The 14909-nt window shown below is 38.4% G+C and overlaps 1 protein-coding gene across 22 annotated transcripts in view; it reads right to left on the bottom strand.

Moving 5' to 3' along the window:
- NUMB (NUMB endocytic adaptor protein) overlaps positions 1-14909 on the bottom strand; it is a 180745-nt gene that overhangs the window by 147251 nt on the left and 18585 nt on the right. For 2 of the 22 annotated variants that reach the window (XM_027572243.2, XM_027572242.2), the window contains exon 2: positions 8670-8772. The exons of 19 other annotated variants lie outside the window; for them this stretch is intronic. The gene's annotated coding sequence lies outside the window, so the exon portion shown is untranslated. The remainder of the gene's footprint in view (positions 1-8669; positions 8773-14909) is intronic. One more of the 22 variants, XM_027572244.2, reaches the window with a different exon arrangement.

Raw genomic sequence — 14909 nt, 5'->3', positions numbered from 1 at the left:
TTATTTTTATTTTTAAAATATTTTATTTATTTATTTGAGAGAGAGAGACAGAGATAGCAAGCTACAGGTAGGGAGGAGAGGGAGAAGCAGGCTCCCTACTGAGCAGGAAGCCCGAGGCAGAGCTCGATCCCAGGACTCTGAGATCATGACCTAAGCCAAAGGCAGACGCTTAACCAAATGAGCCATCCAGGTGTCCCAAATTTTAAATTTCTAAAAACACAAATGGAAACACTAGCACCGTGAATTCACAATACTAAAAATGGCTGCTGGTTCCAAGATTTGGTTTGCCAAATTTTTCCCTACGGATAAATGTCCAATACCCACTGAACATTTTATACCACTCTAAGATTAAGAGTCTTCTGCTAATTCTATGAAGAAAAATGAACTCCCAGTTTAGTTTATGTTCCAAGTAGCTGTCCCCAGAGGAACAGATCGGAGAAGGGCAACTTAAGCACAACATTTAAGCTTTATTCAGACCTGGAAAACAAAGAAATTTGACATACTTTCCACATAGAATATGCCTATGGAAAAAAACTATATTATCTATTTTAAAAAAGTATTTATTTTTACATTTTTTTTAAACTACAATAACTATGCCACTTAGAGTAAGCATAAAAAGGGGAGGAAATCTTTCCAATTACAAATTAATTCCTCCCAGTCAAAACTTAACTCATAAATTCTGTTTATCCGACTAGATATTTACTTTCATCATACCTGAAGATCTTCAACTCTTTCACTTCCTAGTATCTTTTCGAACATTTTAGACCCACCCACCATCCAATCTCAATTCTGAATGCCATTCAAAAAATAGGTGATTACCTCCTTGATACCCCCTCTTAATATGTGACCATTAACAGCTATTATAATTTCATTTCACCAAAGCCAAGTGTGGTGTGCTACTCAAAACTCCAAGTCTGTGTTCCATAGCTCCAAAACATTCTTCTCAAAATGGTAGCACACTATTCTTTTCTCTTAATTATATACAAATTCCTTGCTACTCAAAATGTGTTTCACAGGGGTGCCTGGGTGGCTCAGTCGTTAAGCGTCTGCCTTCGGCTCAGGTCCTGATTCCAGGTGCTGGGATCGAGCCCCTCCCTGCTCGGCGGGAAGCCTGCTTCTCCCTCTTCCACCCCCCCTGCTTGTATTCCCTCTCTCGCTGTGTCTCTTTCTGTCAAATAAATAAATAAAATCTTTAAAAAATGTGTTTCACAGACTGGAAGCATCATCTCAGGTCCTACCTTAGATCTACTGAACAGAATCTACATTTTAACAAGAACTTTAGTTGATTCATACACAGAAAATTTTGAGAGTCACTGCCCTAATTCACTCATTCAGGGTCCCTTTCCTCCTGCTTCACAGTTTCTGAATTACAATTTGGCATATAAGGAATCAGATCCTTTTACTTTTGAGCATATTAAGACCTACCAAAATGAAGTGAGGAATCTTTAAATAAGATTAGTTTCTTGGGGCGCCCAGGTGGCTCAGTCGTTAAGCATCTGCCTTCGGCTCAGGTCGTGGTCCCAGGGTCCTGGGATCGACCCCACATCGGGCTCCCTGCTCAGCAGGAAGCCTGCTTCTCCCTCTCCCACTCCCCCTGCTTGTTCCCTCTCTCACTGTCTCTCTCTCTGTCAAATAAATAAAATCTTAAAAAAAAAAAAAGATTACAGTTTCTTCACAACCTTCTTTTCATAAAAGATTGTAAGTTCTATGAAGCCAGAGATTTCAATATATTCTCAAGACCAAAACAGTGCCAGGTGAATATTTGTAGAAGAAACAGAATAGATACCAGATGATTCCTAAAGTCTTCTGACTTTTAAATCTTTGGCTCTTCCATTTGCTAAATTCTAGTATTTAGTATCCATTCTAATATCTAGTATCCATTTTCTAAATTCATTATCCATCCAAATTCTAGTATCTAGTATCCATTTTCTAAATTCAGTAAGCAAAATTCTATCTAAGGAAGGGAAGTTAAAATATGAGATCTAAATGTACAAAATAAAAAATATGCCACTTTAAATGACTTGGTCAAGGTCACTAGGCAGGTTCACTATTAAGTTCATAAGGCTCAAAAACATTTTTCATATCATTATATTATTTTTTTAAAGTTTTAATTTACTTATTCATTTTAAGTAATATTCCACACCCAATGTGGGGCTCAAACTCATGACCCTGAGATCAAAAGTCACATGCTCTTTCGACTGAGCCAACCAGGTGCCCCAAAAATCATATTATTATTACTGTATTTTATTATTATATTTTAGGTCAAATGACAATACTTCCTCTATTTATACACTATCATCCAAGTAGCTAGCAAATGCAAATGTCCAGAAAAGTTGTACACTCAGAGCTTAAGGAAGTCTAAAATGTACACAATTGCTGGAAAGAATCTGTACATAAAAACTGAAGATTACATGGTATGATTAGTTTCTTCAAAGCCAGAAGAAATAAGTGCTTCCAAACTTTATTGCGCCTATGTTGAAATAAAGGAAAGAAATGAAAGGGAAAGAAAAGAATAAAACTACAGAAAAGACAAAAAAAAAAATTAGGGACCAGACATGGCAACAAGATAGAGAAAAGAACAGAAGTTAATAGTAATCAAAAGTCTCAAAGAATGTGATTTAGGGACTTAGAAAAGGCAAAAGCGGCTACAAAAGCAAAGAGCGGAATACCAACTGAAGCAACATCCATTTCAGAAACTTCCAAAGATGACACAATGCAAGAAATTTTGAGGGGCACCTCAAACTGGTGCAGCCACTCTGGAAAACAGTATGGCAGTTCCTCAAAAAATTAAAAATAGAACTACCCTACTATACAGCAATCCCACTAGTGGGTATTTACCCAAAGAATACAAGAACACTAATACAAAGGGATATATGTACCCCTATGTTTATGTTTATAGCAGCATTATTTACCACAGCCAAGATATGAAAGCAACCCAAGTGTCCATCGATTGATGAATGGATAAAAAAAGACACACACACACACACAGAGTATTATTCAGCCACAGAAAAGAATGAAATCTTGCCATTTGCAACAACATGGATGGAGCTAGAGAGTATAATGCTAAGCGAAGTAAGTCAGAGAAAAACAAATACCATATGATTTCACTCATATCTGGAATCTAAGAAACAATACAAAAGAGCAAAGGGGGAAGAAAGAGAGGGGGCAAACCAAGAAACAGTCTTAATTATAGAGAACAAAGTGATGGCTTCCAGAGGGGAAGGAAGGGGGGATGGGTTAAATAGGGGATGGGGATTAAGGAGTGCACTTGTCTTTTTTTTTTTTTTAAGATTTTATTTATTTGACAGATATTTGACAGACATAGCGATAGAGGGAGCACAAGCAGGGGGGAGTGGGAGAGGGAGAAGCAGGCTTCCCACTGAGCAGGGTCCCAGGACCCTGGGACCATGACCTGAGCTGAAGGCAGATGCTTAACGACTAAGCCACCCAGGTGCCCCTGGAGTGGGTTACACATATTGAGGAGCACAGGGTGATGTATGGAACTGTTGAATCACTATACTGTACACCTGAAACTAATATAACACTGTATGTTAACTGGAATTAAAATAAAAACCTATATAAAAATAGTACCAGATGTAAACGTAAATATTCTTCCTCTGAGGTTCAAATCATAGCTCAGTAAATTACAGTTTGCATACATATTTTAAATAGGCACCAAGTCAGAATTAAAACATGTAGCTTCTGTGTTTTTTACTAATTACTTAAGATGAAAGTCAAATTCCTATGTAAATTAACTCTCATACTCTTCAACAAAACAATTCAAGCTAACTAGAATACAGCAAAGTAAAGAACCCAAATAAGAGGAAATATCTCAAATATCTGAATATGGACATCAGAAAGTCACCAGAAAACTGAAGAATAAACTACTGAGATCTGAGCCTTTGAGAATATACAGTTTATAGTCAAAATAAGTAAAAGGAGGAGCCAAGTCTGATATCAAAGTAAACATCAAAAATAGAAAGCTCCAACCAATCCTATCTTGTCCCTCACATCCTCTGAGAATGGTCTGACTCTGGCATAACTCAAATCTGGTTAGGGCATACCTAGGGAATTCATTCCATAAAGGAACGGCAGGTACTTAAGGGCTGAACCCAAATTTAGTCCTAGCTGAATCTTTATTGTGCTCAAGAACCAGGTGTTTCCAGGTGTGGGAGCAGTGTTCTATTTAGCAGGTGCACTCTCACCTCATGAGATGCTGCCCTCTGGCACACTCTGTAAGCAAAGGGAAGTCAGGTCAACACACTGCTCTCCACAAGAAACCAAGACAACTATTTTAAACTGTGAAAACATTTAGGTCACAATTAGCACTCAGAAAGAGAGAAATAAAATGGAAAAGATGAGTGCATCACATATATTAAGGATGAATACTGATCTACTGATCCTCATTTTTCTTTCAGCTCTATGCATGTATGGGGGGGTCACCATCAAAAATGTTTAAAATCTGGGGCACCTGGGTGGCTCAGTCAGTTAGGCAACCACCTTTGGCTTGGGTCATGATCCCAGGGTCCTGGGATCAAGCCCTGCATGGGGCTCCCTGCTCAGTGGGGAGTCTGCTTGTCCCTCCCCCCTGCTCGTGCTTTGTCTCTCTCTCTAATAAATAAATAATATCTTGGGGTGCCTGGGTGGCTCAGATGGTTGGGTATCTGCCTTTGGCTCAGGTCATGATCCCAGCATCTTGGGATCAAGCTCCACGTCAGGCTCCTGGCTCAGGGGGGAGCCTGCTTCTCCCTCTCCCTCTGCTTCTCCCCCTGCTCATGCTCTCTCTCTCTATCTCTGTGTCTCAAGTGAATAAATAAAATCTTTAGATAGATAGATGATAGATAGATAGATAGATAGATAGACAGACAGACAGACAGACAGATAGATAGATAGATAGAAAGAATCTTTTAAAAAATGTTTAAAGGGGTGCCTGGGTGGCTCAGTCGGTTAAGCATCTGCCTTTGGTTCACGTCCTGATCTCAAGGGTTTTGGTATCGAGCCCCACATCAGGCTCCCTCCTCAATGGGGAGCCTGCTTCTCCCTCTCTCTCTGCCCTTCCCTCCCCGGCTCATGCTCTCTCTCTCTTGCTCTCTCGCTCTCTCTGAAATAAATAAAATCTTTAAAAAAATAAAAATTAAAAATTAAAAAATGTTTAAAACTCACTGTTGTAATGTTTGTACATGTGCACCTGAAGATAAGCAAGAATGTTTGTAATACCAACAAAATGGAAAAAAAAATGTCCATCTTTAGGAGAAAAGACAAATTGTGGTACAGTCATACCACTAATATATACCTGAGAAAATAAATAATGGTTACACATATAGACATGGGTGAATCTTAAAAACATAATATTGATTAGCCAAAGCAAATAAGTATATGTAGCAAAACAAAACAAGAATATATGTGTACTATGATTCCATTTTTATAGCTAAAAAATAAGCAATACTAAATAATAAATTTTTGAAATACATACAAAAGTGGTAAACTTAAAGGAAGGAAACAATAAATAAACAAAACAAAACAAAAATTCTGAATAGTTTTATCCCTGGTGGAGAGACAGGTGAATGGAAATCAAGGAAAAACATACCAACAATATTGGTAATGTTCTATTCCTTAACCTGGGTGATGAGTGCACAGGTATTGGTTTTATTATATGCTTCATTACTTACATACACAGCACCATATTCTTGTCTGTGTATCAAATATTTCATAATGGGAAGGGAAAACAGATAAAGGAAAGAGGATAGACATCTATAACACAGGTCAACATCAATGTCCTATTTCTCCCTTGAAAGGCAATGTAGATTTCTATTAAATACAGGCTTCATCCAGAAACTCCTCTAAAACAAAAGATTTTTGTTTAAAAAGCACAAACTGGGGCACCTGGGTGGCTCAGTCAGTGGAGTGTCTGACTCTCAGCTTAGGTCAGGATCTCAGGGTCATGAGACTGAACAATCGAACACGCCCCACCCGGGCTCCGTACTCAGCTCGGCTCTGTGCTCAGACTCAGCTCCATGCTCAGCCTCAGCTTGGAGTCAGCTTGGGATTCTCTCCTTCTGCCTCCCTGCCCCTCCCCCTACTCACGAGGCATGTACTCTCCCAATAAATAAATAAAATCTTTAAAAAAAAAAAAAGCACAAACCTGAAATGAGATGCAAGTAGGTAATTTATCTATCCTTAGTTCTCAAAACTTAAGATAATGCCTAATCTAATATAAAAGAAAGAAAAGTAATTTAAAGAGAAACTTAAGATAATGCCTAATCTAATATAAAAGAAAGAAAAGTAATTTAAAATAATACATTGTAATATTTAAATGCTCAGGTTTCCAGCATTCATATTATTAAGGAAATTGACACTTGCATGCATATACAGAAATGCCATGCATATGACATCTACAAATGTAGACTGACACAAATGAATTGTATTAGAAAATCAGATGCCAAAAGGGTCAGTGCCATTGGTAATATGATTTTCCAAAATAGTTAACAACTCTTGTTAAAGTTCTGAAGAAAACAAAGCATAATCTGCCCTCAGTTTACTAAGTAGTTGCATTCCTGAAAAATTTAGTGTCTATTAAAACCATGCAAAAAACTACTGTATTTAAATGTATAGCAGAATTAGCATCAGATAAGTACAAACAGGTTTTTCACCTACAAGAGCTGGGAAAATGTTCAAAAATCATGCAGAACTGTCTCAGACGTTGTGGACTATATGGCATTCCTGGCTTCTGCTCATTGAATGCCAATGCTGCACCCACCCCACCCTAATCACTGTGGCAACCAAAAGTTCACCTTCAAAGATTCAAAGAGTCATAGCAGTCCTGACCCCATTGAGAGCCAGTGACTTCTAGAAAGGGTAAGTCCCAGTGTGGTTTCACCATAAAGCTAAAGGAAATGATAAGGCCTACCCAATTTCTAACTTTGGCAAAGAGTGGAGCCTGGCTGGTTCAGTTCTCAGGGTCGTGAGTTTGGGCCCCACGTAGGGTATAGAAATTACTTAAATAAATAAAACTTAAAAAAAAGAAGTCCTCATTCAGTGAAGAAATTTATTACTAGAGAAAGTATAAAGGCAGATTAAAACCCAAAATCCTCACCCTAAATGAAAGTGATACATCAAACCAAAGTCTGGCAATTTTTACACCCATCTAAAAGCAATCTTTGAGGACAGTGTTATTTTGCAAAATACAACAAATGTCCCAATTGAAAAACTCAAAAAGTTGAGTTAACACTCAAAAAGTATGTTATAGTTTACAAAGCATTAATTTTAATCTTTATAACAATTCTATAAGAGAGATATCATTTTTTTTATATTATTTGTAAGGAGAACAATCTCAAAAAAGGTCAAAGTCACAGAGCTGGTAAACTGACAGATAGGACTTCAAGCCCTCCGATTTCAAATACTGTGTTCTTTCCATCAAACTATACTGCTTCACAAAGATTCAATATGGCAATACTGATAAAAAGAAACTCATCAGGGGCGTCTGGGTGGCTCAGTCGGCTAAGCAGCTGCCTTCAGCTGAGGTCATGATCCCAGGGCCCTGCAATTGAGCCCCGCATCAGGCTCCCTGCTCAGTGGGGAGCCTGCTTCTCCCTCTGCCTCTACCACTCCCCCTTCTGTGTTCTCTCTCTTGCTCACTCTCTCCCTCTCAAATAAATATTTAAAAAAACAAAAACAAAAAACTCATCAGTCAATACAAGAGAAGTGTTAATGGCAAAAGATCAATATAAAGCCTCTTGATCTATTTTGATACATCAGACAGTTGTACTACCTATAGTAGCTATTTCTCAATATGAGAATTCTTTAAAGATTTTTTTAAGTAACCTCTGCACCCAACGTGGGGCTCAAACTTACAATCCCAAGATCAAGAGTTGCATGCTCTATAGACTGAGCCAGCCAGGCGCCCCAGAAGAAAGGTAAAATTTTAGCAATTACCATGACGTATAGTATCTAATTACTTTCTAATATCAAAAAGATTCTGGATCATAATTTTAATCAATCTTCTACTTAATCAAACATTCCAGAATCTCACTATAGATTCTGACAGTTAAAAAATTAACAAAGTCTTTTTTCAAAAACCTTTCCATTTGGGGGTGTCTAGGTGACTCAGTAGGTTAGGTGACCAACTCTTGATTTCAGCTCAGGTTATGATCTCAGGGTCCCGGGATCCAGTCCTACATCTGACTCCGCACTCAGCGGGAAGTCGGCTTGAGGATTCTCTCTCCTTCTCCCTCTGCCCCTCCCCACACTATGCGCTTGCACTCTCTCAAGTAAATTTATCTTTAAAACAAAACAAAACAAAAAAAACCTTTCCATTTGGGGAGAAATGCATAACCATTAAAAACTTCATAAAAATCTCAGCTTAACCAACATGTCTCTAACGTAGTCCCCAGATTAGTCCTCTCAGAAAAAGTTCTCTAACTACCTGAGAAAAAAATAAAAATAAAAAAAATAAAGTTCATTTGAGAATGACAACATGAAGGGATGGCATACTGAACTAGCTCTCATTCATGACTGGTAGATGAACTTTAAAACTCTAAATGGTAAAAAGCAAACAAAAACTCTAAATGGTGGTGTGCTATGCTTCTTAATACACTTCCATAGTTCCAAACATCCATATGCACACAACAGTTTATAAGACAAGACAAAAATAAAAGCAAAGGCATACTCACGGCTTGATGTAAGAGGAAAAGGAAGTAGTATGTCTTATTATTTCAGCTGAAGAAATACGGAAGTAAGATCACTTATCAGCAAGCACAATCTTCTTAGACACATCTCCAAAGGACAGAATAATATACATTTACAGAAATTTCAAATACTGATTGACAAGTGTTTTAGGGTTATTATGTATTATATATATTATAGATAGATATCTATGTCTATATATATAGATAATACCTGTCTAAACAGAAACCAACAAGGAATTACAGGACTCACTTGAAAATATAACAGCTGACATATATAAAGCACTTACTATATGCTAGGCATTGTTCATAGAATTCAGATACAAGTGTGTATATAACCTCATTTCACCAGCACAAAAAAACAAGAGGTAAAGGCTATAATTCCAATTTTAAAGATGAGAAACTGTAACTTTGAAAGATTAAAAAGGCTTCTAGGTGGTGCAGTAAATTCATCCAAAAACAATATACAAATGTGTCAAACACATAAACAATATATAACTAGCTCAAAAAATAACATACATATCTCTCAAGCAGTGATAGGGAAAATGAATGCAAAATGGTAAGCAGTGCTGAAGCCAGGAGCCCACTAGGGTCCTAGTCCAAAAACAAGCAATGGCAGCTGAGAGTCTGGCTTCCCTGGGGAACAGGGACGAAAAGTGTTCCATATAAGTAAGATAGAGGATTTATCAGAGCTAGGGGTGGGGTAGGGCTCCCTTATAAAGAAAATAACTTGGGGCACCTGGCTGGCTCAGTCAGTGGAGCATGTGACTCTTAACCTCAGGGTTGTGAGCTCAAGCCCCACATTGGTTGTAGAGATTACTTAAAAATAAGAAATTTAGGGATGCCTGGGTGGCAGAGTTGGTTGAGCATCCAACTCTTGGTTTCAGCTCAGGTCATGATCTCAGGGTCGTGAGATGGAGCCCTGTGTCAGGCTCTGTGCTCAGGTCAGAGTCAGCTTGAGACGAGTCTCTCTCTCCTGCTCCCTCTGCCTCTTCCCCACAAGGTGCATTCACTGTCTCTCTCTCATTCTCTCAAATAAATAAATCTTTAAAAATAAACAAATAAATAAAACCTTTAAAAAAGAAAACAACTTGCCAACTCTGCCTGGGGCTATGGCTTATAGTAACTCCCACGAAGGTTGCAGGACTCAGACACAGCTTCAAAATCAAGAAAGTAACCAGGACACCTGTTAGCCCTGTAACTGGTTCTGCAATATCCACACTATCACCAGTATCTCTGAGGGGCAGGAACTCTAAGCCTGGTTCTAGAATTGGGGTCCAGAGGCAAGCATAAAAGTTCTAATACAAGGAGGGAGGTGAACATAGAGGGACAGTGAAAGCTGCCTTTGTCTCAATAATATTTGATATATCTGAAAAGGCGTTAATATTTAAAATATATAAAGAACGTATACAACTCAACACCAAAAAGACCTCAAATGATCTGATTAAAACAGGCAGAGGGGGAGCCTGGGTGGCTCAGATGGTTAAGCATCTGCCTTCGGCTCAGGTCATGATCCTGGAGTCCTGGGATCGAGTCCCACATCGGGCTCCCTGCTCCTTGGGAGCCTGCTTCTCCCTCTGCCTTTCTCTCTCTCTGCCTCTCTCTCTCTCTGTCTCTCATGAATAAATAAATAAAAATCTTTAAAAAAAATAAATAAAACAGGCAGAGGACCTAAACAGGCATTTTTCCAAAGAAGACATACAAATGACCAACAGACACACGAAAAGATGCTCAACATTACTAATCACCAGAGAAATGCAAACCAAAACCACAATGAGATATCACCTCACACCAGTCAGAATGGCTAGTATCAAAAAGAAAAGAAATAACAAGTGTTGGTGAGGATGTGGAGGAAAGGGAACCCTCATGCACTGTTGGTAGGAATGTAAATTGGTGCAACCACTGTGGAAAATAGTATGCAGGTTCCTCAAAATTTTAAAAACAGAAATACTATATGATCCAGCAATTCTACTACTGGGTATTTAACCCCCACCCCCCCCAAAAAAATCCTCAATATTATTCAAAAAGCTATATGCACCCGTGTTCAATGCAGCATTATTTACAATAGCCAAGACATGGAAACCTCAGTGTCCATCAATCGATGAATGGATTAAGAAGATGTGGTGTACACACACATACATACACATACACACACACACGAATATTACTTAGCCATAAAAAAGAATGAGGTTTTGCCATCTGCAACAACATGGACAGACCCAGAGGGTATTATGCCAGTGAAATAAATCAGATGTTAAAAGACAATTGCCACATGATTTCACTTACATGTGGAATCTAAAAAACAAAACAAAACAGAAACAGGCCTATAAATACAGAGAACAAACTAGTGGTTGCCAGAAAGTGGGGGGAGGGGGGAAGGGGGATAGGCAAAATAGGTGAAGGGGATTAAAAGGTACAAACTTCCAGTTATAAAATAAATAAGTCACAGAGATGAAAAGCACAGCATAGGGAATATAGTTAATAACTTGTATGGTCACAGATGGTGACCACACTTATTGTGATGAGCATTGCATAATGTATAGAATTGTTGAACCACTACATTGTACACCTGAAACTAATATAACATTGTATGTCAACTATACTTCAATAAAAACTTAAAAATAGAAAATTACACTTTCCATAATTATATATACACACACACACACATATATATGTATATATATGTATATAGAAGACAATTAAATCTGCTATTGTATCTGAATGACATTCCATTCTCCATTTCCTAAATGTCTAACTATTAAGCTTTTCTGGTGCTTCCTCACATCCCTGGGTATAAGATAAATCCTCATTCCTTAAGGTAACCAGAAAAAACTTACCACTCTTAAACCTTTCCTACCTTGCCAACAGACCAATAATCATGATAATCTGAAAAGGTTGGGGTTTTTCTTAAGTTTTTATTTATTTAGTAATCTCTACACCCATCACAGGGCTTGAACTCACAAGCCCGAGATCAAGAGTTGCACACTCCTCTGAGTCAGCCAGGCGCCCCAGCAAAAGGTTGTTTTTTAAATTCAGTAAAGTTACAAAAACCTATTTCTAACTGGTAACCTTTGACAACTCCAAAACTAAGCACCCAGTTTCCCATAGCTAAAGAAAAGTGTCTTTATAATTAAACTTGTTCATTATGTCTAAGCAAACTTTAAGTCATGCAGGATCTCTCAAATTTAGCCCTCCTATTTATCAACCAGACACAGTCCTATTATCAACCAGACACAGAACTTTCCTACCACTAGGAAGGGAGTGGTTTCCAGCTTTAGGATGACACAATTAAAGGGTTCCAAATAGGAATTAAAAATAGTCTCTAGAAGGAATAACTTAAAATAAAAAGTGTCTTTTAGTAAGACAAGCATCAAATTAGTAATCCATCACTTAAATTCTAGACCTCTCTCTGCCAGTGACTAGCTGTGTGACTTTAGCTAATCTAATCTAGACTTCAGGTTCTTTTTTTTTTTTTTTTAAGATTTTATTTATTTGTCAGAGAGAAAGAGCACAAGCAGGGGGAGTGTCAGGCAGAAGGAGAAGCAAGCTTCCTGCCAAGAAAGGAGCCCAATGCGGGACTCAATCCCAGTACCCTGGGATCATAACCTGGGCCGAAGGCAGAAGCCTAACCGACTGAAACACCCAGGTGTCCCTCTTTTTCTCTACTAATTCTTACACTGTAACATTCTTTTAAACATACGATAGGAATGTTTGCTACACATAGACAAATTCAGCATTTACATGTTTCTAGAGCTTCAAAGAACTTTATAAATGCTAATGATGCTTCTCTACCACTCTCTCCTCCCCAAAAAGTCACATAGGTAGAATCTAAAAACAAACATTATCTTGAGACAGTTTTCCAAAATACTTTTTAAGATGGTAACATACTATATCCTAGAACTTTAACTGAGGTATAATTTATAAACACTGAAATTTACTCTTTCTTTAAAGATTTATCTGGGAGAGAGCTCACTCATGCGCACGCACATGGGGGAGAGGAGCAGAGGGAGAGGGAGGGAGAAACTCAAGCAGACACTGCTGCTAAGCACAGAACCCCACTCGGGTCTCAATCTCATGACCCTGAGATCACTACCTGAGCTGAAAGTAAGAGTCAGATGCTCAACCAATTGCACCACCCAGGCATCCCTGAAATTCACTTTTAAGTGTACACTTCTGAGTTTGAAAAATAGTCATGTAACAACCACCACAATCAAGATATAGAACAAATACAGGCAATATAGAATACCCCCCAAAAATTTCCCTCATGTTCCCCCCACCCCAGCAACCACTAGTCAATTTTCTGTCCTTTTAGTTTCATTTATTCCAAAATAGCATAAAAATGGAATCACACACTATGTGGTCTTCTGAGTCTGGCTTCTTTCACTTAGCATAATGCATTCACTATCCACCTATGCTGCTGCATGCACTGCCAAATAGTATTCCACTGTATGGAGGTTCACAGTTGCCATACATCTGAATTTGTCTCCACTTTGGGGCATTAGCATAGATGAAAAGTTTTCATTTCACTTGAGTAAATACCTATTAGATCTATTAGATCATTACAGTAAGTATATGTATAACTGTATATGAGAACCTGCCAAACTGTTTTCCAAAAGACTGCACCAATAATAAATAACAGTTTTTAGGGGCACCTGGGTGGCTCAGATGGTTAAGCGTCTGCCTTCGGCTCAGGTCATGATCCCAGGGTCCTGGGATCGAGTCCTGCATCAGGCTCCCTGCTAGGTGGGAGCCTGCTTCTCCCTCTGCCTCTGCCTCTCTCTCTCTCTCTCTCACTCTCATGAATAAATAAATAAAACATTTAAAAAAATAATAAATAACAGTTTTTAATGGTTTTAAGGAAAAATAAGTTTAGATCTTATGTCACAAATTTCATAGAAATATCCTAAACAGAACCAGATATTTTTCAGAGGAAATTATTTTCCTGTGTCCTATATATAGAAAGCAGTTAACAAAAGAAGTTAATTTGATAAATATTCACATTTATCAAAGATTTTTTAATAGACTTTAAAATGCCTTGTTTGAAATCACACTCATAAGCTCTATAGGTCAGAGAGTGTGTGTGTTTAAGTCCATTTGGCTAAAATGTGGATTTAAACTGTCTATTTAAGGGCACCTGGGTGGCTCAGTCGGTTTAGCGACTCTCAGTTCAGTTTCAGCTCAGGCCATGATCTCAGGGTCGTGAGACTGAGTCCCCAGATAGGACTTCCTGCTTGGCGGCAATCTCCTCTCCCTCTTCCCCTGCCCCTCTTCCCAGTGCACGGACGTGCGCTCTCTCTCTAATAAGACTTAAAAAAAAAAATAGACCCAATTTAAAAATAAAAAATAAATTGTCTATTTAAAATGGGAGATTATACGGGGTGCCTGAGTGGCTCAGTTGGTTAAGCATCTGCCTTTGGCTCAGGTCATGATCTCAGGGTCCTGGGATCGAGCCCCATGTCGGGCTCCCTGCTCAGTGGGGAGTCTGCTTCTCCCTCTCCCTCTGCTGCTCCCCCTGCTCGTGCTCTCTCACTCTCACTTATGCTCTTTCTCTTTCAAATAAATAAAATCTTTGGGGTAAAAAAAAAAGAATGGGAGATGCCAAGTGGCTAAGTCTATACAAATTCTGGTTATTTGGGACATAAATGATAAAGACGACATATAATAAAAGATTTGATCTTTCCAACTCACTGTTCAACTGGACCTCAGAAATAATTCTTAGTTCTTAATGAGACCACCAACTTTATGAAACCCTCCATTCCTATTATTCCTATCATTCCCCTGGTTTCACTTGTCTTTTTTATCCAGTACAGATTTCACAGTTCATCAATATAATCACTCCTTGCACTCAATTCAATGTTTCCCCTGTCTCTCTCCTTCACACTCTCCTAGCAAAACTCCAGTTAACTTCTCCATGACCATGACAGAGCAGCGGAATACTGAAGAAAATCACATATCCAGTCAGAATGATTATTGTCATAAATTCACAACTAACAACCTCAACCACAGCAATATTACTCTAAAAGCTCCCTGTAAAGGCTGTTTTATAACTTTTCCTCAATCCTTAAACATTTCACCCACCTCTCCATCTACAATACCTTCATTAAGAAAATAGAAGCCATCAGATGAAAGCTCCCTATTTTTTCCACAACCAAATCTGTAACATCGCCCCGAAACTGAACCAGTCATCTTCTTCTCCCCTACTTTAAAATGAATAAGCATCCCTGATTT

This window comes from Zalophus californianus, chromosome 6, assembly GCF_009762305.2.
Source record: "Zalophus californianus isolate mZalCal1 chromosome 6, mZalCal1.pri.v2, whole genome shotgun sequence".
Lineage (NCBI taxonomy): Eukaryota > Metazoa > Chordata > Mammalia > Carnivora > Otariidae > Zalophus > Zalophus californianus.
This window is presented reverse-complemented; position numbering and strand designations above follow the sequence as displayed.